The sequence below is a fragment of the Ursus arctos genome, unplaced genomic scaffold (assembly GCF_023065955.2).
Source record: "Ursus arctos isolate Adak ecotype North America unplaced genomic scaffold, UrsArc2.0 scaffold_5, whole genome shotgun sequence".
Taxonomy (NCBI): domain Eukaryota; kingdom Metazoa; phylum Chordata; class Mammalia; order Carnivora; family Ursidae; genus Ursus; species Ursus arctos.
Genome location: NW_026623067.1, coordinates 8,100,519 through 8,125,600, shown reverse-complemented (window position 1 = coordinate 8,125,600; position 25,082 = coordinate 8,100,519). Strand labels below are relative to the sequence as shown.

The 25,082-nt window shown below is 35.3% G+C and overlaps 1 pseudogene; it reads right to left on the bottom strand.

Annotated features, from left to right (window-relative positions):
- Positions 1 to 11,808: 11,808 nt before the first annotated feature.
- LOC113261886 (olfactory receptor 2A12-like) lies at positions 11,809 to 23,133 on the bottom strand (annotated as a pseudogene).
- Positions 23,134 to 25,082: the final 1,949 nt, after the last annotated feature.

The following is a 25,082-nucleotide window of genomic DNA, read 5'->3' as shown; positions in this document are numbered from 1 at the left end:
TTTCCCTTTCACACTTTCCATATATTATACCCTTCCTTTCTGCCTTGTGAAGTTCCTGCTGAAAACTGTGCTGATAGTTTTATGAGGGTTCCCTTGTATGTAGTTGTCATGTTTTTTCTTGCTGCTTTTACTTATTTATTTTCTTTCCACTACTTTTTGCCATTTTGAATATTATGTGTTTTAGTGTGGCCCTCCTTTGATATTGTTGGGGAATCTCTCTGTGTCCCAGATCTGGATATCCGGGGGATAGACATGTGTCTGCCACCTCCTTTGTCCCTACAGAAGTTTTCCCATGATCCCTGCCTCTCTGAAACAGGCTGTGAAATGAACAAATCACTCTCCCTCCCATCTGCCCCTAGAGTGTTTCAAACTGCTGCTTCTCTGTTGTATCTCCATAGCCTGTTTGTCCTGCTGCATCTTTTAGGATGGGGACTCTACTTCCTAATGCCTTCTGGGGTCTTGGACAGGTGATCCTGCTGATTTATAAAATTCCAGGTTCTAAGTCATAGGGTTTTAAGAATAAGAACGTAGGAAATGTGTGCCCATCTCACTTTCAAAGCCAAATATTAGGGGGAATCATCTTCCTCTGGAGGCTCCCTCAGTATAAAAATCTGTTTTTTGTACTTCTCCCCACCATCAGCTCCCTCCCTCCCAGGCTCATTAGGGTCTGTTTCACTTCCAAAGATTATCTTTGCCCTTCCTAACTTCTTTGATATGGCCTTTTCTCTACCTCTGTTGTGGAGTTTCTTCTTCCAGTCTTTGGATCATTTTCTGGGTAATCTATGCTGATGTGGGTGTTATATGTTTGTCACCATGGAATGAGGTGAGCTTAAGTTCCTTGTACCCAGCCATTTTCCCAGCCTCCTCTCACCAAAGAGCTATTGAGGCAGCTACAAAACATTGCAACTTAGTGTTATCTTATGAGAAGGGCAAGGGAGTTCAGGTGTGTATGTATGAAACCCTGCTAGAGTCATTGTTGGGGTACTGGGTATAGCATACATAATATTCTTGTTACCTCTGGTTCAGTACTAAACTGAGCTCAAGAGTTGAAACACTCATGCAAGAAAAAGTCTTTGTGTGAAGGTGAGGTTGTATGAACTGACGTGCAGAGAAACAGGAAGTGTATGAAATTCTTCAACAGTATTTATTATAACCTGTACATGCACATACACACACAAACTGAATAAGCTAACATTTCCAACAAGGAGATAGTGATGTCTGGTTAGTTTATTTAAGTGTTTCTCCAAGCATTGAATAAAGAGATAAAAACAAGGCTTATAATCTCAGAGAAAATTCTTCAGAGAATAGGGGAGAAAAATAATTCCAAATGATTCTTTATTTCATTATATTAGGCTAATAGGCTCATGGAATCAAAACCAAGTAAGAATAGTATAAACATATTATCAAAATATAACTGTACTCATTAAAATTGAGGCAAATATTTCACAAAATTTAAGAACTGAATGCTGCAACAAAAAATAATATATTACCAAGTATGCTTTATATATGACAAGAGTTGGTATAATAGTTAAAAATTATAAGGCTGTAATTCACTGACCTAAAATTATGAGGTAAAATAAAACATGATAATTGCAATTGATGCAAATTCCACTTCTAACCTATCATTTTAATGATCAAATGTTAGTTATTTCCATTATATCTGTAACAAAACATAGAAGCTTATTTCTGCAACTTATATTTAAATTTGTACTAGAAGTCCCAGAAGAACATAGCAAAGATATAATTCATTTAAAATGTTAAAAAATAATTTAATTAAGAGTCTTCTATTTTTATTCCTTAAGCTGTGCCTTTTATTCTCATGACTTATGCATTCCTTACTTGGCCACCTGTATCTTCCACTCCTCTTAACCCATTTTATCCACACCCCTGCCCCTCCACTCTGGCAACCATCAGCTTGTCACTGTATTTACAGGTCTAGTTCTCCTTTTAAAATTCTTTTTCGACTCCATATATGGGTGAACACAAATGGTATTTGTCTTTCTGTGTCTGACATTTCACTTAGCGTAATACCTTCCAGGTCCATCCATGTTGCTTCAAATGACACAATCTCACCCTTTTTTTAATGACTGTGTAATATATCACATCTTATGTATCTATACATTTCTCAATGGCAACTTGGGTTTCTTCCATATCCTGGCTATTGTGAATAATGCTGCAATAAGCATAGGGGTGCATATATGTTTTTGAACTAGCGTTTTTGTTTTCTTTCTGTAAATAGCCAGTAGTGCAATGACTGGATTATATGGTATTTCTAGTTTTAACTTCTCAAGGAAACTCCATTTTGTTTGACACAGTGACTATACCATTTGCATTCCCACCAACAGTGTCCAAATGTTCCTTTTATTACACAATTTTGCCAACAACTTGCTATTTCTTGTCTTTTTTATTTTAGCCATTTTGACAGGTATAGGATGATATCCCATTGCGGTTTATTAAAAATATTTATTTATTTGAGAGAGAGCACGTTGAGCAGGGAGCCCAGTGAAGGGCTCCATCTCTGGACCCCAGGATCATGATCTGAGCCAAAGGCAATGCTTAACTGACTCCCACCCAGTTGCACCTCTCACTGTGGGTTTGATATGCATTTCTTGATGATTAGTGAGGTTGAGAATCTTTTCATGTGTCTGTAGCTTATCTGTATGTTGTCTTTGGAAAAATATCAATCCAGTTCTTCTGCCCGTTCTTTAACCACATTGTTCATCATCATCATCATATTATTATTATTATTATTAATTATTATTTTGTTGTTGTTGCATCAATGAGTTTTTTATATAGTTTGGATATTAACCCTTTCTTGAATACATCATTTACAAACATCTTCTACAACTCAGTAGTTTGATTTTTTGTTTTATTAATGATGTTCTTCACTGTGCAAAGTGTTTTTATTTTGGTGTGCTTCCCAAAGTTTGCTTTTGCTTTTGTTTCCCTTGCCTTAGGAGACATAGATGCAAATACGTTGCTATAGTCAATGCCAAATAATTTACTGCTTCTACTCTCTTCTAGGATTTTCATGGTTTCAGGTCTCACATTTAGATCTTTAATCTATTTTAAGTTTATTTTTGTGTGTAGTGTAAGGAAGTGGTCCAGTTTCATTATTTTGCATGTAGCTGTTGAGTTTTTCTAACATCATTTATGCAAGAGACTGTATATTCGTGGCTTGCTTTGGGTAATATGGACATTTTAACAATAGTATTTCACCCCATGAGAATGAAATATCTTTCCATTTGTTTGTGTTGTCTTCAATTTATTTTATCAATGTTTTATTGTTTTAGAGTACTGGTCTTTTGCCTATTCAGTTAAGTTTGTTCCCCTAGTTTTTTTGTTTGTTCGTTTTTGTTTTTATTTTTGTTTTTGATTTACTGTGAAATTTTAAATAGAACTACTTTCTTAATTTCTCTTTCTCCTACTTTATTATTAGTGTATAGAAGCAATACTGATTTCTGGGTATTCATTTTGTATCCTGTATCCTACAAATTTCCTGAATTTGTTTATTTCCATGATTTTTGGAGGAGTCTTTTTTATTTTTTTATGTGTATTATCATGTCACCTGCAAATAGTGACTTTTAACTACTTCCTTACCAATATGGGTGCCTCTTTTTTCTTTGTCTTATATCATTACTGTGGCTGGGACCTCCAGTGCTTTGTAGAATAAAAGTAGCATGGGTGAATATCCTTGTCTTGTTCTTGATCTTAGAGGAAAATTCAGTTTTTCACCATTGAGTATGTTAGGTCTGCTTTTGTCTCATATTGACTTTACTATGTTGAGGTATGTTCCCTTTACACCCACTTTTCTGAGGGCTTTTCTCATAGGTGAATGCTGAAGTTTGTCAAATTCTTTTTATGCATCTGTGAGATTATCATATGGTTTTTATCCTTGGTTTTGTTGATGTGGTGTATCATATTGGTTGATGTGTGAATATCAAACCATTGTCACATATCCAGAATAAATCTGTCTTCAATGTGCTGAGTTATTCTTAAATCTAGTCTTGAATGAGGCTTGCTAATATTTTCTTAAGGCTTCTTGCCCATATGTTCATCAAGATTATTAGTCTTTGGTTTTCTGTTTCTTTTATTTTTTTAATGGTATCTTTGGTTTTGGCATTAGGGTATTACTGGCCTATTATTACCAGTTTTTCGAATACCAATTCAATTTCATTGCTACTAATCAGTCTGTTCAGATTTTCTATTTCTCATTGCTTCAGTTTTAGAAGCATGTATGTTTCAAGGTCATTTTGGCTAATATAGGTATTGCTACTCTGGCTTTTATTCACTTCCATTTCTATGGTAACTATTTTCCATGCTTTCATTTTCAGTCTATGTCTTTAGGGGTGAGCTGACTCATTTGGAGGTATCACATATATGGGTATTGCATTTTTAACTGTTTTAATTGGAACTTTTAGGCTATTTACATTTAAAATAATTATTGATAAGTTTGTACTTATTGCCATTTTGCTTTTCTTTTCTTGCTTGCTTGCTTGGTTTCCTTTCTTTTTTTTTTCTTTCTTTCTGTCTTTATTTTTTTTTTTCTTTTGTAGTTCTCTGTTTCTTTCTTGGTGAGTTTCTGTAGTGTTATGTTTGGCTTTCTTTCTCTTTCTTTTCTGTGAATCTACTTTCTGGGTTTTTATATAAGGTTCTTATATAATATCCTAACTATATACCAGTTAGTATCAATTTGATTGTAGCTTAAGTTCAAACACATTTTAAAAACTTACTTCTTTTTTCTCCCTCTTACACGTTTCATATATATATATATATATATATATATATATATATATATATATATATATTTTATTGACAATTTTCTCACGTCCAATTATGACCATTTATTTTTCACTTAATGAAATCTCTATAATATTTCTTGTAGGGCTGGTTTAGTGGTGATAAACTCTTTTATCTTTTGTTTCCTCAGAAACTACCTCAAGGGACTATGGACTCTGGGAAACAAACAGAATTTCAGAGGGGAGTGGGGTTGGGAATCGGGTTAGCCTGGCGATGGATATTAAGGAGGGCACATATTGCATTGTGCACTGTGTGTTATACACAATGAATCATGGAACACTACATCAAACACTAATGATGTACTGTACGGTGACTAACATGACATAAACAAATTTAAAGAAAAGAAAGAAATTATCTCACTTTCAATCCTAAATGATAGCCTTGCCAGGTAGAATATTGTCACATATGGTTATTTTCCTTTCAGCATTTTGGATACGTCATACCACTTCTTTCTGGCTTGCATAATTTCTGCTGAAAAGTCAGGTAGTGACATTATATGGTCATAACTTACCCTCGTTTAAAAGTAAAAAGAGAAAAAAATATGTGTATATATATATATATATGTATGTATATACTTATATATACACACATATATGTGTCTGTGTGTGTGTTTACATATATATATGTGTGTGTGTCTGTGTGTGTGCATATATATATATATATATATTTAAAATATTATATATAAGAACTATTATCTTTTTGCAGTCCAGCTTCTGTGTTTTCGAATTACCCTGTCTCCCAGATCACTGATACATTGTTATATTTTCAACAATTTACTGCTGATTCCCTCTACTGTATTTCTTAAAATTTTTATTTATTTCTTTTAGAGAGCTAGAGAGAGTGAAGGAGACGGGAGGACATATAGAGGGAGAAAAAGAAGGAGAGGATCTTTAACAGACTGCCCACTGAGCATGGAGCCTGACACTGGGCCTTGAGCTCATGATCCTGATATCATGACCTAAGCTGAAACAAAGATTTGGACCTTTAACCAACTGAGTCACCCAGGAACCCCTCCTCTAGTGTATTTTTTATTTTATTTATTGTATTTTTCAAGTTTGATTTATTCCTTTTTTTATATTTGCTATTTCTTTATTGAAACTATCACTTCTCTCCAACTCAGTAAGCATCTTGACCATCATTACTTTAAATTCTTTATCAGGCATATTGCTTATCTCCATTTCATTTAATTATTTTTCTGAGGATTTGTCTTGTTCATTTTTTTCCTTTAAATTCAATCAGCCAACATACAGCACATCATTATGTTCAGATGTAGAGTTCAGTAATTAATCAATTGCATATAACACCCAGTGCTCATCACATCACATGTTCTCCTTAATGCCCATCACCCAGTGACCCCATCCTCCCACCCACCTCCCCTCCAGCAACTTCACTTTGTTTCCTTTGGTTAAGAGTGTCTCATAATTTGTCTCCCTCTGATTTCTTCTATTCAGTTTTCCCTCCCTTCTGCTATGATTGTCTCTTCTGTCCTCTTTCTTTTTGAGCATAGTCTTATGTCTCCTCATCTTGTTTGACTGTCTGTAAGATTTTTATGGGAAAAACTACTTCTCCAAACTTAAAGGAGTAGTCTTGTCCCAAGTAATGAATCATAGAACTTTACATCAAAAACTTGGGATGTACTGTACGGTGACTAACATAATATAATAAAAGATTTTTTATTAAAAAAAAAGGAGTGGTCTTGTGTATTGTCTTCCCCTATTTATATGCTGTGTGCTTGGTGCCATTTACTAGCTGGCTGGAGCTATGGATGGTGTGGCCTGGGTGTCCTGGGGATTTCCATTCAGTGAATGTCATATCAGGAAATCTAAATCTATCTAGGACACAAGAAATCTAAATCTATCTAGGACACAATGGTATATCTCAGTGTTCTATGTTTTGAAGACCCCCTGACAGGACATACAAAACTGAAGTGGGTGCAAGCCATGGGTGCTCTATGCAGGGTGCACCCTGGTTGGGTCACTGGAGTTGAGGTGGTATGCGGTTTGGGAGGTGAATGAGCTCTCTGTGCATAGGGTGCCCTGGCAGGATGGCTGGGATGCAAGCTGGGGGACTCAGGGCTCTATGTACAGAGGATATCTTGACAGAAAAGCTGAAAGTGAAGTGCTTATGAGTGGATGTTCCAGGACTCTCCACACATAGGATTCCCTGAAGGGGTGGCTGGGGCTTAGGTGGGGTTCAGTCCAAGATGTCTTGGGGCAGGCTATGCAAGGGCTCCCTGGAAGGGCAGCTAAAACTACCATAAGCATGGGTTGATGTGGACCCTGAGCTACCTGTGAAAAACATGTCCTGACAGGAAAGATGAAGCTGAATTGCATTCAAACCAGGGGTCCCAAGGTGCTCAGCACAAGGGATGCCATGGTCATCGTTGTTCTAGTGGAGCCCAAGTGATTAAGTCATGTGTGTTCCAAGAGACTTCATGTAGTGGGAGTAACAGTGGAGTGGCTGAAACTGATGTAAGACTGGGATAGGGGTTTCCAGGGTACTGCATGCAGAAATCAACCAGGCAGTTTGGCTGGATCTTAAGCAGACATCAACTGAGAGTTTCCAGACCACTGTACATTGGGAATGCCTCCTTCAATGAGTTGACAAGTTCTAGAGCACTGCAATGGGGGGTGCCCTATCAAGCTATTGTGTGGGTCTGAAGTGATCTGCAGTGCTTTGCACTTGCATTACCTTGCTGTAAAGCCCTGGGTGTAGTGAATGCTAATCAGATGTGTCCCAGGGTATATCACTGTGTGGCCACCTTGGTGGGACAGCTGGGGCTGGTGTAGGCTATGAGCCCTGTGCTCACTGAGGGAACAAGCCAATTAGTGCACCTGGACTAGTCTGTGATTTCAAGGTGGAGGGGGTGCATAGGCTGTGTCCATCAGTCCATCCCCTAGCATCTCCCCCAGCCATTTGTTGGTTCTTGGGTTGTTTTATATGCTAGCTGCTCCTTAAAACCATTGATTTTATAAGAAAAAATTAAAAAGATAAAAGAGGAGGACCTGGGTAAAGCAGTTAGATGAGCATTGGACTTTTGTTTTTGGCTTGGGTTATGAAGTCAGGGCTCTGAGATCAGCTCTTTTCAGGCTACTCTCTCAATGCAGAGTTGGCATCAGACTCTCTCTCTCGCCTCTCTCTGCTGCATACTCTCTGTAAAATAAATCAATAAATCTTGGAAAAAAGAGGGAATAGAAAGAAAAAAGATAGGAAAAGGGACAAAAAAGATAGGAAAAGAAAGAAAAAGAAAAGAAAGGGAAAAAAGAAAAAAATATTTTTCTGCATGCCATAGTGTGACCAGGTCTGGTGTTGGCTTGTGGACTCAGCACCCACTGAAGTAGTAGGTGCCTCTGACAAAAACATTCCCAAAGCCCCTCTGCCCTCCCTTTTAAGCATGTGCTTTTTTGTGTGTGCTCTAGCATGACTGGGACTGGTATGAGTTTGTGGACCTGTGGCTTGCTGAGGCAGGATATAGCCAGTAGACCATGCCTGGTCTGTGCCTTTAAGGTGGAAAGAAAACATAAACTTGTCATCCTTTAATCTCTGTGACCCACAGAGCATTATCACAGCTACTCTGCCATTTGTCAGTGTTCTAGTTTTGTTTCTTTTATATGCTAGTCTGTGCTCTTTTAAACTGCAGCTTTTTATTTTTTTTTCCTGTGTCCAAGGCAAAAAGACTCTATTCTTAGTCCATCTGCACCATGTCTTCCTTACAACATTCACTGCCTTGAGGGTAATGCTTCCCTTTATAATCCTGTGTCCATCTCTCTTGGTTGTTCTCTTTTGCCATTCTCTCTGTCTTGTGTTGTGGGACCCCCACCACACAACTATGATTAAGCCATCCCACTCTTATGTATATATCAAAGAGAAAATGAAAGCATGTTTACATGCAAATTTGTATAACACAAAGTTCACTTCAGATTTACTTGTTATTATCTAAGTTTGGCTATAATGGATACAAATTTTTTGAAGGGGGAAGTGATCTCAGTATTATGATGGCATGTCTCTTCCCTTTTTTCTCCCCTTTGATTAACAAATAATCAGCATCTATAACCAAAACAAAACAAAACAAAACAAATCTTTGAGCAGTGTATTGGGATCCCTGAAAGATTTGTGCACCTGATCCTGGGTGGACTGGACGGCAGAGGATAGAGGATGCTGTGGAGCAAGAAGAGTGGTAGCAAAGTTGGAGGCAGAAGTGGTAGTGACAGAAAAAGTGGTGCCAGTTCCAGCAGTGGGACAGCAAGATCTTTCTGGCAAAGCAAATGGAGGGTAAAGGCTGTGAGCAAGACTCTGCCCAGCCACCTGCAGTTGGAGGGACATGTTGCTCTTTCTTTGAAGAGAGACTGCAGTGTCTGAGGAAAGGGAAATAGGAAAAGAAATCTGAAGGGTAATGTCTCTTGCTATTTGCCCTGAAATTCTGGAACTTGGACTTCTGGGACCCACACCACTAATCAGGAATCCCACAAGTGGGGTGTTAGTTGTACACCTTCCCACACCGTGCCACAAACTCCCCTTTACTTTTCTGCCAGATTTTTTAACTTAATTTTTAAAAATAAGAAAAATTAACATACAGTGTTACACTAGCTTCAGATGTACAAAAGAGTGTGTTATTCTATCTCTCTCTCTCTCTTTTTCTTTCCCTACCAACTTTAAATAATAATAACAATAACGATAATAACAATAACAACAACAACAACAATAATATTTTCCCAACTTCAGTAGTACATCATCTCCAAGAGGAGAAATAAATACTGTGTAGCACCTTGTGGAAGGCTCACAATTCCTTTCCTGTGCCTTTAATCAAAGTAAACAAAGCCTTGCCTAAATAATAAAGACATTGGCTATTTTAAATGGAAAAACAGATGAACTTTTTACCAAAGACCACAAGAATCCATGGTAATATATCACACAAAAAAAATGAGTTTTCCAGCAACTGAACTCAAAGTTATAGAGTATTGCAATCTAAATGATAAATTCAAAATGGCTATTATGAAAAAGTTCCACCAGCTACATGAAAAATCAGGAAGACACTATGATGACCTCAGGAATAAAATTAATAAACAGAAGGAATACTTTTCCAAAGAGATTGAAACTCTAGAGCTGAAAAACTCAATAAATAAAATGAAAAATGCCATAGAAAGCATTGGAAATAGAGCAGAGCAGATGGAAGAGAGAATGAGTGAGCTAGAAGATCCAAATGTAGAAGGGATTCAGGTGAAAAAGGAGACAAAACTAAGATTCTTTCTAACTGAAGTAATTTGACAAGAGCTATCAGACTCCATTAGAAAAAGAGAACATAAAAATCATGGATATTCCAGGAAAAGAAGAAAGGGAGAAGAGTGCAGAGAGTTTGTTTACAGAAACAATAGTTGAGAACTTCCCAATTTGTGGGATGAACTGAACATGCAGTCCAAGGAGCTAATAAAATACCCTATTACCTCAAAGCAAAAATGCCTCTAAGATTAAACATATTACAACTGTCAAAAGCTAAAGACAAAGAATTTTAAAGAGAGTCAGAGGAAAAAAAAAAACAAAACAGTAATTTAAAAGGAATCTCAGAGGGAAGGGATGTGGGGAATGGGAAAAATGAGAAATGTGGATTGGGAGATACAGGTTTCCAGGAATGGAATAAATAAATCATGGGAATGAAAGGCACAGCATAAGGAATATAGTCAATCATATACTATCATAGTCAATGATAACATTGTTTGGTGATAAATGATAGATGCACTTGTGGTTAGCATAGCATAACATACAGAGATGCTGAATCACTATGTTATATACCTGAAACTAATGTAACATTGTGAGCCAACTCTACTCAATCTAAAACAAACAAACTACAACAACAACAACAAAAACAAAAGATAACTTGTGACATTAAAATATAAAAGGGGAATAAAACAGGATGAGACCTGTATAAACAAGTAAACATAAATTGCTCTCAGCAGAAAAAATATAAAACTATTTTATCTATAAAAATGATTTGTAAACTTAATGGTAACCACAGAGCAAATATCTAGACTGGATGCAAAACTTAAAAAAAATAGGTGAAACTGAGTAAATTGCCATGGAAAACCAATCAGCTTACAAAGATAGAGCAAGAAAAAGAAAAAAAGGAACCAAAAAATGAACAGAAGACATAAGATAAAATAGTAGTAGTAACAGTTGTAGTACATATTAATGATTGTGCAAATTGTAAATGTATTAAACTCTCTAACTACAAAGCACAGAATGTCTGAGTAAAAGAAAAAAAAATCCATCTATATGCTGCCCACAGGTGACATATCTCAGCTACAAAGGCAAACATAGGCTCAAAGTAAAAAGATGGAAGATGACATTTCAAGCAAACACAATGGAAAATATATGTATGAAGAGTGCAAAAGAAGAGTATAGCAGGGATAGCTGTACAAAATAAACTTCAAGTAAAAAACAGCAACAAAAGACAAGGATCATTATATAATGATAAAGTGGTCAGTTTAGAGAGGAAGGTTTATAGCAATTAATGCATATATTTAAAAAATTAGCTCTTAAAAAAAAACTAACTTTACACGTCAAGTAACTTGAAAAGCAAGAATATATTAAGCCCAAAGTTAGAAGAAAGAAGGAAATAATAAATGTCAGAGCAGAAATAATTGAAATAGAGATACAGAAACAATGGAAAGCATCAATGAGAATGAGAGCTGGTTCTTCAAAAAGTTGAGCTAGACTAGGAAAAAAGGAGAAAACTCGAATAAAATTAGAAGTGAAAGTGGAGACATTATAACTAACTTTTTAGAAATAGATATAATCATAAGAGATTATCATGAACAATTCTTTGCCAGCAAAGTACAAAACCTGGAATACATAAATACATTTCTAGAAATATACAACCTACCAAAACTGAATCAGGAAGAAATAAAAAATCTGGACCATTAAGGAGTAAAGTTTTTTGGTTTTTTTGGTTATTTTGACAGGAAGTAGAAGTTATGGGTGCACATGAATAAATAGGGAGCAGTGCAGAGTTTGTTATGAGTGCAGAGCTCACCATTTTTCCAGAGGGCCATAAATACTGGGATGTATTTGACTTCACAGCCATGTGGGATGAGCTCCCTTTCAGCAAATATGTCTTCAAGTTTGTCTGCATTAAACTTGGTAAAGCCCCACTTCTTGGAAACGTGGATCTTCTGGCAGCCAGGGAATTTGAATGTGCCCCTGTGTAGGGCTCAATCACATGCACCTTGTTCTGCAGCTTCCTACAAACGGACATCATGACATGGTTAATATGGACACTGGTCACTGTGCCCTGGAGCTTTCTTTTTTTTTTTTTTTTTTCTTTTTTTTTTTTTATTAATAATGATTTTTTTATTATATTATGTTAGTCACCATACAGTACATCCCCAGTTTTCGATGTAAGGCTCGATGATTCATTAGTTGTGTATAACACCCAGTGCACCATGCAATATGTGCCCTCCTTACTACCCATCACCGGTCTATCCCATTCCCCCACCCCCCTCCCCTCTGTAGCCCTCAGCCCTGGAGCTTTCTAAAGGCAACCCACATATTTGTCTGTAGTCTGTCAGTCCCAGCAAGGGACAACGTCTTGTTGATACAGATGACATGGAAGGGGTGGAGATGCATTGGATGTGAAGACATCTTTGCCATAGCTTTTCACCATGTACTTGGTAACACAAATACAACAGCCTCCAGGATTTCAGAGGAGACCTGCTCATATTCATCTGACACCTTGTGACCGCACAGTGGGAACACATCCACTTCTGCCTTCTTCCACCCCAGGTCAAAGATGCAGATCTTGGCATCGATGATGACTCTGAAGAAGCAGTACTTTGGATATGGCTTGTTCTCACTATACTGGTAACACCAGGCAAGGTGGCGACCAATGGCCACACCAGGATCTTCAGTGATGCACCATGGAAAGAGCTAGAGATTTAATCAGTAATCAACTCAGGAAATTCCATGGGCAGATGAGTTCATGGGATAATTCCATCAAACATTTAAAGTAGAATTAGTACCATTACATCTCAAAATCTTCCAAAATACCAAGAAGGACTCATTATAGGAAGCCAACATTACTTTGATATCAAAATCAGATAAAGATATCACAAGAAAAAGAAAACTGCAAACCAACATACCTGAGGAATACTAGTAAACCAAAATCAAGAACACATTAAAGTATTATACTCCATGACCAAGTGCCAATTATCCCTAGGATATAAGGATGATGCAATATATATCTTTCAATAAATGTAATAAATTGCATCAATATAATGAAAGATAAAAATCACATGTACATCTCAGTAGATCCAGAAAAAGTATTTCACACAGTACATAATTCTTTTGTGTAAAATCTCTTAGCAGATTGGATATAGCACAAACATAGCTGAACATAAAAAAAGACCATATACAACAGATCACACCTAACATTATACTCAATGGATAAATTTGAAAACATTTCTTGTAAGACTAGGGACAGGACAAGGATGCCCACTTACGGTGCTCCTGTTCAATTTAGTACTGAGCGTCCTAACTAGAGCAGTTTTGTAAGAAAGAAAAGTATTCAAATTAGAAAGGGAAAAGTAAAATTGTTGTTATTTTCTGATGATATGGTCTAATATAGATAAAAATTGAAGGAGTAATAAAAAAATGGAATTCTTTAAAGATTTCAGTTGAGTGCTAGGATACAATATTAACATAAAAATCAATTGCATTCATTTACACTAATGATGAAGCGTCTCTCAAAAACAATCTATCCCATTCATGATAGCCTCAAAAACAATAAGAAACATAGGAATAAATTTAATCAGGGAAGTGAGTTATATACAGAATGAAAACTAGAGTACTTTGCTAAAAGAACTGAAGAAGACACAAGCAAATGGAAAGACATCCCATGTTCACATATCATGATAAACATTGTTAAAATGGCCATAATACACAAAGCCATATAAGGATTCAGCACAATCTCCATCAAAATAACCAATGATGTTCTTCACAGAAATAGAAGAAACAATTATAAAACTTATGTGGAACCACAAAAGTAATCAAAGAAATCCTGAGGAAAAAAAGAACAAAACCATATCATACTTCCTGATTTCAAAGTATGCTACAAATGCATAGTAATAAAAACAGCATGGTATTGACACAAAAATAGACACATTGACCAATAGAACAGAAGAGACATCACAGAATTAAGTCCCAGGATATACAGTAATATGTGGTGGGAGGGGACAGGGGAGCATGAAAGCATGGATATCCAATTAGGAAGGATAGTCTCTATAATAAGTGGTGCTGGGGAAACTGGAAAAACACATTCAGAACCAAAAATTTGAACCCTTAATTCACACCATTCACAACAATTAACCGAAAGCGGATCAAAGACTGAAACATAGGACCTCATAGCCATAAAACTAGAAGAAAATGCAAGGAAGATGGTCCTTGACATTAGTGTTGGCAATGAGTTTTTGGACATGATGTCAAAAGTATACACAAAAGAAAAATTCAGAAAGAGAAACTACATCAAACTCAATAGCTTGTGCACACAATGGAATAAATTCCGAAATGAACAGAAAACCTATACAATTGGAAATTTTTTTGCAAGGTATCCAATAAATTAAGGGTTAATATCCAAAACATATAAGGAATTCAGTCAACTTAAAAACAACAAAAAACAATTTTTCCATTTATTATTTATTTTATTTATTTTTATGTTTAAAGACTTTATTTAATTATTTATTTATTTATTTATTTATCAGAGAGAGAGAGAGAGGGAGACAGAGAGCACAAGCAGGGGAACAGCAGGCAGAAGGAGAAGCAGGCTCCCCACTGAGCAAGGAGCTTAATGCGGGACTTCATCCCAGGACCCCAGGATTAAGACCTGAGCCAAAGGATGACGCTTAACTGACTGATCCACCCAGGCATCCCTACTGATTTTATTTTTATTATATGTTGTTTATTAAGATTAACAACTTTATCTTCCAATAATATGTACACTATTCTGGTTTTCTATCCCTTTATTGCTTATTTAGACAACTATGGTAGTATTGTCTTCCAAAGTTTAAGACCCCTGGAATTAAATTTTTACATATCTAATTTAATTTGAGTATAGCTGTTACACAATGTTACATTAGTTTCAGGTATACAACATAGTGATTTGACAACTCTATATGCTATGCTATGCTCACAAGTGTACTTACTATATGTTACCATAAAATGCTATTACAATACCATTGACTCTATTCCCTATGTTGTAGCTTTTATGTCTGTAAGTTATTCATTCCATAACTGGAAGCCTGTACTTCCCTCTCCCCTTCCCCCACTCTTTCTTATCCCTCCACCCCTCCTCTCTGGCAATCATCAGTTTTGTTTCTCTGTATTTATAGGTCTGATTCGGTTTTTCCTTTGCTTGTTTATTTGTTCATATTTTTTTGAATTTAACAAACATATTTAAAAATGAATAGAACTAAATAACAGCAATGTCCATCCACAATAGCCAAATTGTGGAAGGAGCTGAGATGTCCTTCAACAGATGAGTGGATGAAGAGGTGGTTCATATATTCAATGGAATATTATTCAGCCATTAGAAAGGATGAATACCTATCTTTGCATCGACATGGATGGACTGGAGGGTATTATGCTAAGTGAAATAAATCAACCAGAGAAAAACAATTATCATCATAGGGTTTCACTCATATGTGGAACACAAGAGACAGTGCAGAGGACCATGGGGGAAGGGAGGGAAAACTGAATGGGAAGTAATCAGAGAGGGAGATGAACCATGAGAGACTGTGGACTCTGGGAAACAGACAGACAGTTACAGAAGTAGGGACTTGAGGGGATGGGGTTGTGATGAGCACTGCTTGTTATATGCAACTAATGAGTTGTTGAACACTACATCAAAAACTAATGATGTACTATATATGTTGTCTAACTGAATATAATTTAAAAATGAAGTAGAAAATAATGACAACATAGAGACAGAACACAAAAGGGATTCTGGTGATGCCTGGGTGGCTCAGTTGGTTACACATCTGACTCTTGGTTTTGGCTCAGGTCCTGATCTCAGTGTGCTGAGATGGAACCCCACAACAGGCTCTGCACATAGCACAGAATCTGCTTGTCCCTCTCCCGCTTCCCTCTACCCTTCCCCCTGCTCGGGCTTTTCCTCTCTCTCTCTAAAGTAAATAAATAAATTTTTTTTAAAGGAGAAAAAAACCTAAATAGACATTTTTCTAAAGGAGACAGGAAAATGGTCAACACAGAAAAAATAGTCAACATTACTAATCAGGGAAATGCCAATCAAAAACACAATGAGATATCTCCCAACACCTGTTAGAATGGCTATCAAGGAGACAGGAGACAACAGATGCTGGTGAAAAAGGTAAAATGAACCAATATACATTGTTGGTGGGAATGCAAATTGCTCCAACCACTATGAAAAATAATATGAAGGGTCCTCAAAAAATTAACAATAGACGTGCCATGAAATCCAGATATTCCACTTCTGGGTATATACAAAGAAAACTAAAACAGATTTCAAAGAGACATATACATTCCCATGTTTATCACAGAATTATTCACCATAGCGAGGCTATAGGAACAATCCAAATGACCATCAATGGATGAATGAATAAAACAGTTACTTAGTCATGACAAAGGGGCATATTCTTCCATTTCCAGTAACATGGATGCACCTTGAACATATTATGCTGAGATCAGTCAAAGACAAGTAGAGTATTATGTCATTTGTATGTGGAATCTAAAAAACTAAAATTTATGAAAAAAAAAAAGAGTAAAGTGGTAGTACCAGTGGATATGTGTGTGAATGTGGGGAGTCTGGGGGTGATAAGATTGTTGGTGTTTAAGTATACAAATTTGTAATAAGTACTAAATAATTAACAGATCTAATTAATAGTATAATGAATATAGACACTAATATTTTACTAAATTATGTAATATAATTATTACTACTTCACGAATCACAATACAGTATATGTGTATCAATGTAACATGTTGTATATCTTACACACTATTATATCTCAAATTTATTAAAAATTTTTAATATATCTACAAATTGAATATTATCCGGCAGTAAAAAATCAGCTACTTCCCTTTCAGCATTCATTTTCAATATTGTATTGGAAGTTTTTGATAATTCAGTAAACCCAGAAAAGGAAATAAAATATATATTTACTAGGAAGGAAGAAGTAAAACTCCTTTTGTTCACAGATTGCATCATCATCCATGTAGTAAATCTAAATGAATCAACAAAAAAAGTTGAAACTAGTAAGTGATTATTCAAGATTGCTGGATACAAAGTGATTATACAAGATCAATTGCTTTCCTATATACTAACTATAAACAAGTAGAACTTGGAATTAAAAACAATACCATTTTATTTTATTTTTTAAACAATACCATTTTAATTAGTATCTCCCAAAATGAATACTTAGGTATAAATCAAATACAATATGTACAGGATCTATATAAGGAAAAGAACAAAAGTCTGATGAAAAAATGAAAATAAAGGATGTCTCAGTGACACAGTTGAGTAAATGTCCAACTCTTGGTTTCAGTTTAGGTTGTGATCTCATGGTCATTGGATTGAGCCCTGTGCAGTCTTTGCCCTCAGGGCAGGGTCTCCTTGACAAAGTCTTCTCTGTCCCTTTCCTTCTGCCTTCCCCACTCATGCTCTCTCCCTCTCTCTCTCTGTAAAATAAATAAATCTTTGAAAATAAAAAAATTAAATAAATGGAAAGATATTTCATGTTCATGGATAGAAAGACTAAATACTATCAAGATGTCAGGTTTTCCCCACTTAGTCTTTATTTTTTTTATTTTTTAATTATTATTATATTTTTTATTATATTATGTTAGTCACCATACAGTACATCCCTGGTTTTTGATGTAAAGTTCCATGATTCATTAGTTGCGTATAACACCCAGTGCACCATGCAATACATGCCCTCTTTACTACCCATCACCAGCCTATCCCATTCCCCCACCCCCTTCCCCTCTGAAGCCCTCCATTTGTTTCTCAATGTCCATAGTCTTTCATGCTTCATTCCCCCTTCTGATTACTCCCCCTTTCTTTATCCCTTTCTTCTACTGATTTTCCTAGTTCTTATGTTCCAAGAATGAGAGAAACCATATAATAATTGTCTTTATCTGCTTGACTTATTTCACTTAGCTTTATCTCCTCCAGTGCTATCCATGGTGCAGCAAATGTTGAGAAATCATTCTTTTTGATGGCTGAGTAATATTCCATTGTATATATGGACCATATCTTCTTAATCCAGTCATCTGTTGAAGGACATCTTGGCTCCTTCCACGATTTTGTTATTGTGGACAATGCTGCTATGAACATTGGGGTTCATATGGCCCTTCTCTTCACTACGTCTGTATCTTTGGGGTAAATACCCAGTAGTGCAATGGCTGGGTCATAGGGTAGCTCAATTTTTAACTTTTTTTTCTTTAGATTTCACAAGTCAAAAATAGTCCCAGCAAGATATTTTATATATCTTGTATATATTTTACATATAGAGGCAATGTCATTCTAATGTTCTGTATAGCCAATACCATATTGAAAGAAAGAAAAAACAAACAAACAAAACCAGTCACCTGAGTTGTAGACTTACTATAAAGCTGCGGTAATCAAGACTGTGGCATTAGCTAAAGAGTAGACAAATAGGTCAATGGAATAGAATAGGGAACCTAGAAAGAGACCCCTATGTGTATTTTTACCTAATCTTTGACAAAGGAGCAAAGGCAGTACAATGAAGCAAACATAATTTCTTAAAAACAGATGAGGGTGAAACAACTAGACATCCACATGCAAAAAACAAAACAAAACAAAACAAAAACAAATCTTGCATAGACTTTGTACTCTTCATAAAAATTAACTCAAATATGGGTGGTAGCAATAAATCTAAAATACAAAACTGTAAAAAAAAAAAAAAAAACAACCAGAAGATGACAAAGGAGAAAACCTCTATAGCATTGGGTACAACAATGACATTTTAGACACAACACCAAAGGCACAATTCATTAAAGAAATAGATGATAGGTGGATAGATAGATAGATAGATAGATAGAGAGATAGAGAGATAGAGAGATAGATAGATGATAAGCTGGACTTCAATAAAATGAAAACATCTGCTCTGCAAAAGACATTAAAAATTAGAATACAAGTCACAGAGTGACAGAAAATACTTGCAAAATACATGAAGGACAGCCTGTACCATGAGTTGTATTGCCTATTACCTAGTGTACAAGTGGGCAAGAATCCTGGGACTCTGAAATGTGATGCTTTATTCCACTGCTTGCACAAAGGCACTTTGGCTTCTGAATAGTTGCTGAATTTTAGTTGTTAAAATAGGGAACAAAAAGGGGACACATTATGTTGCCATGATGCTGACATTACTGGAAAACAACCATTGATTTAGTGAATTTTGTGAAGTTATTTTGTATCGCTGACAATCATAAAAATATATTTTACATATAGTTACCCTGTTGTAAATTACAATATTTGTAGGATATCTTAACCTCAGTTTATCAAACTCAGAGAGCCTTGGATTCTGCCTTCTATCACCATAAATGATAAATTATTATTATTGCCTCATATATATGAGCATGTGTGAGTGTGTGTTGTTTGGGAACTTCACCCCATTATTATGTTTGCTCTCAGAAGAAAAAAAAAACTCATTAAAAGTTGAACTCCAAGCAATGATTCCCCAGAAGATTTCCTAGAAGTGGAAGGCATGGACAATAGAACAATTTATTTAATTTCAGAGTCTTTGGCTGTTAGCTACGTTCATATACCCCATGGAGTTATTGTCTAGATTATGGAAAGATGATGTCAATAGCCAGAAACTATCCTATAGGCAGTACATTGCAACACAAAGGAAACTCACCTCATACATATAAAGATAGAGATTTAATAGTCTTAGAGTAAGATGTATTGACAAAGGTTATGCAGGTGGTTCCAAAATATATTTGTGGCACATTGGTTTAAAGAAATAGAAGTCACTACATCAAAAACTAAGGATGTACTGTATGGTGACTAACATAACATAAAAAAATTATTATTAAAAAAATAAACAGAAGAAAATGCTTTGGAAATTCAGTGTTTTAGTGTTTTAGGTATTAATAGGATACTTGATTTTCTAAGAACTTATTACAATTTTATGCACAGAGGGGCGCCTGGGTGGCTCATTCCTTAAGCATCTGCCTTCAGCTCAGGGCATGATCCTGGTGTTCTGGGATCCAGCCCCACATCAGGCTCCTCCTCTGGGAGCCTGCTTCTTCCTCTCCCACTCCCCTGCTTGTGTTCCCTCTCTCTCTGGCTGTCTCTTTCTTCATCAAATAAATAAAATAAAATCTTAAAAAAATTTTATGCACAGAAAACTGTCCTGTAACCCCCGCAATAGCAGATAAGAAATATTTTTATTTTTCTCATTTTAAATTATATGTGCAGAAAATGAGGTTTAACTGACTCTCAATTGTGGTATCAGAGCTCTAATCCTGAACTGTTCTATTTTTTTTTTTAATGATCACACTTGCCACATAAATAGAAAATGAAAGACATGATATCTGGAGTAAAGAAAAGTAGACACTGTATGAAATGAAGGATTTTCCATTTAAAAATAGTAAACTAAGTAAAACCATCAGTTGAATATAATTTTATTTTTTTTATTTTTTAATTTGCATACATAATGCATTTTATAGTTTAATATCAACTGGTCAAAATACCATCATAAAATATAACATTTGGAGAATAAAAATAATTTTTGGGTCACCTTGGTGGCTCAGTTGGTTAATCTTCTGGCTCTTGGTTTCTGCTCCCGTCATGATCTCAGGATCATGAAATCATGCTCCTTCTGCTCAGCCCAAAGTCTGCTTAAGATTCTCTTTTTCTCTCTCTGCCCCTCCCTGACCACTTGCATGATTAAATAAATAAATAAATAAATAAATAAATAAATAATAAAATCTTAAAACAAAATAAAAGAAACAAACAAAAAAACACTGTCCCCAAATTTATGTTGGCAATCTGACATATAAAATCATATTTTAATGTACGATTAGGTAAAACATGACACTTATTTCAATAAATAAAGATTACACAGGAACTTGACATTAAGAGAAGAAAAAAAAAATGCTAGGATGCATAAGTAATTGACTATTGGTTTTGGCTCAGGTCATGATCTCAGAATACCGAGATAGAGCCCCTCATTGGGGTCCATGCTTAATTCAGTGTCTAATTAAGACTCTCTTTCTCTGCCCCTCCCACCACTCTCATGCTCTTTCTCTTTCTCTAAATTAAATAAATGAATCATTTTAAAAATATTAAGACCTGCTCTGTTCATTAAATTAAAAAAATGTGTATATGACTTGAGGACAGTGTAGAGTTAGTTCCACCAAGATACAATGAACTATTTTCACTGAGTTTTTTTTTTCTTCTCACTCCACAACTCCATTTAGTTTCTCTTCTTCACAAGTACACTTAGTGAATTTTCCTCATTCTTCATGACTCAGCATAAGTAACCATTACAAGGAAGGCTTTCTGTTGGCCCTTCAGTTTACTAGGGCTTTATTCCCCTGTGCTGCAGTTAGAAGTCAGTGAGTACTGTCTAATGAGTAAGATTATGAGATTTCTACAGATAGTCAATGTTCTATGCATGGTCTAAATAAATTATGTAACGGCTGTCAAAAAACATGTGAGAAAATAAAATACAACTTACAATAAAAGAGCTGAAATTTAAAGTCTTGGATCAAAGGAAGTAGAATTTACAGCAAGATAAGGTTTTCAAGAAAGAATTGATGTATAAAGTGACAATTGACCTGAGCTTTGCAGTATTCATATCAAATACATTTCTGAGAAAGGAATGACTTGAGAGATCGCACAAGTTTGAGGGGATGTAGTAACATATTCAAAACACTAGAATTGGACAAATGTACCAGGAATTATCAGCTTACAGATGAAGAATTGAATCATAAATTCTAATTTCTTAGACTAGAAAAGGGTAAATAAATATTATGCTATGAACTGTGGTTAATAAAGAAAAAAGTGTACAAATATCATAAGGTAATGAACTATAAAATATAGATTCTATGTGAAATTATGGAATTGAAAAACCTACCTTGAAATTTCAATTGCACTTTCCTCATAAGTTATACTTACTTGTTGTTTAATAAATAATGTATATGTAACAATATTTAATAAAAATATAATCTGCTAACATTAGTCATTAAAAGGAGGGTCACAAAGAGTGTCCAGTAATGAATAATATTGTATATTTGCAATAATTATGACATAATTGTGGCTAATTAAGTTGCTAATGCCAGTTTTTAAAGAGTATATTACAGTACAAAATTCTGTCTCCTGGCATCTCAAGATAGTATCATTTCACTTTGGGACACTGACAGTCTTTCTAAGACTCTCTTCAAGGCTCCATTCAGTTCCTTGTTCCTCAGACTGTAGACTAATGGGTTCAAAGCAGGATTGATGACAGCATAGACTAAAGAGATTAATTTATCACCCTCAGATGAATATAGACATTTGGGCCTCATGTACATGAACATACCTGTCCCATAAGAAATGGTCACCACAGTTAGGTGAGAACTACAGACAGAGAAAGCCTTTTTCCTACCCTCTGCTGAGTGCATCCTCATCACAGCAACCAGTATGCGAAGGTAAGGGAGAGTAATAAGGACGAAGGGGAGCAAGACGGTACCAGATGCACCTATCACCATCATTGTCTCCTGTAGGGATGTGTCAGCACAGAACATATGAAGAACAGGTGCTTCACAAAAAATATGGTCAACAATGTAAGGGCTACATAAGGGAAGCATGGTGAAGTAGAGGGGCACCACTGAGACAAAGAAGCTGATGGTCCATGCCCCCACAGAAAGCTGCACACACACAGACCAGTTCATGATAAGCAGGTATCATAGAGGGTAACAAATGGCCACATAACGGTCCAGAGACATGATTGCCAATATAATGCACTCAACTGTTCCCATTAATAGGGATATGTAGGTCTGGGCAAGGCAGAGCTCATAAGAGATAACTTTCTTAGAAGCAAGGAAGTTGAAGAGCATCTTGGGGACCAGAGCTGTGGTGTAAAATACGTTGAGAAAAGCCAAGTGGTAGAGGAAAAAATACATGGGTGTCTGGAGGCAGGAATCAATTACCACCATGATGATGACAGCTGTGTTTCCAAAGAGATTGACCAGGTAGACCCCAGAGAAGAGGAAGAAGAGGGGAATCTCAGCCTGGGTGTGATTGGAAAATCCAACAAGGACCAACTCAGTGATGGTGCTTAAATTTTCCTGAGCCATGTTGAGTGTCAGTATTAAACTGATAATGTGAGCAGAAGAAATGTCCTTTGAGAACAACTATAGTGAAATCACAAAGACACACTAATTCTTTAACATCATCAAGACCTAGTCCAGTGTGTGCACTCAAATAACCTAGGGCCTAAATTATCTCTCCTTACATCCATGCTCAAGTTTGAAAAATACTTTCATATGTTAGAACAAAACAAAAATATTCATTAACAAAAAACACAAACATGCACACACAGATACAAATGCACACATACACATTATGGATAAAGTTTTGCTTATTCCTGTACAGATTTGCTTACATGTACAAAGCAAGTTTTTTAGAAGAACTATTTTTTTTATGTTAACATTGCTTGTTTGGAGTACAAAAGATTATTATACAACATTTCAGAATTTTCAGAGATGATTGTAAAAATATGAAACAGCCATTTAAAAATATCTTAAATGAAGTCAGAGGACTTTAGTGAGTTTGTCAAATTCGCTAAAGTGGCAGAGATGGTTATAGGGTTTAGATAACTCTGGTAACTTGAGTGTAATCCCCACATGCTTGTCACAGTTCATGTTTCCAATGCAGAGATGAGAGGCTCCTGTAGATGTACACAACCTTTCACTTACAGGAATATGTTGTGGATGCTTCAGGGTTTAGAGAAAAATGAAGGCACACATTAATATAGACTCACTTGTTATTCAATATTCAACATCACGAAATAAATATTATATGCCTTTGGTATGAGGAATAAATGAAATCTCCATCTTATTTTAATTTTTACCATCTACATTGCTAATCATTCTGCTTTAAGTAATGCACTACCTAGTCTGTTCCAAATAATACCTACAAATTATATATATATAGTTTTATATATATATATAGTTTTATATATATATAATTTTATATATATAAAATTATCTACCACAGTGTTTGTTATTTATTTATTTATTTATTTATTTATTTATTTATTTATTTATTATGTTATTTTAGTCACCATACAGTGCATCATTAATTTTTGATGTAATGTTCAATGAATGTTTGCTTACAAATATTTTTAAAAACATATCCGTTGTATTCCCATTTCAAGATATGTAAGTTTAGACCATTTTGTTGTTCCAGAACACATTCAATATCCACTGTATAACTCTTTGGTTCCTCCAAATTGTATGACATTAATTATGGAAAGGTTATAACATGATTAATAATAACAGCAGACTAAGGTAACTGAAATACTTTGAATCCATTTTATCTACAATAAAATAAGAATCATACTAATAATACAATAGTAAAGACACAGTTATTCTAAATTTGCTGACATTGCTATACATTTATTTGGATTAATAATTTACACAATAAACATATAATGTGAGTTTTATTTTTATTTCCATTGTACAGTGGAAAACTGTGCTACAATGACTATACTCTCTTGTGAATTATCCCAAATTTGTTATTGATGAAACTAGGGGCCAAAACAAGAGAAGGTGAGTTTTATTCACATTCTTTATTCCCTAGGTTTCCTGATTATCAGAAACTCAACTGATCATTGAGGAAGACATCAAAATAATTATGTAATCAGTGTTTTCTTTTGTGCCATATATTTCCTTAAATATATGCCTTGCAGCCATTCAGTAACTAATACAGGTAGTAAAATTTCTAGAAATGGCAATATCATATAGCTTTTAATCCAGAAACACATCTAAGTGTCTCTTCTCAGGGACAACTAATAAATAATACTGATACTATAACTAACAATAAATCTCACCCTTAAGAAAGGTAGAAAACTCAAAATGACTTGTTTAGTTACCATTGGGAGATTGCAGTCTTTCCTGACTGTTTATAAAAGATACTTCTCAAAGATGATGACAACTTGAGTTTTCAGATAGAAGGGATTTAAAAAAATGGGAATCTGGTTCTTATTCGAATTCACTCATATTTTATTATTCATGAATACCTT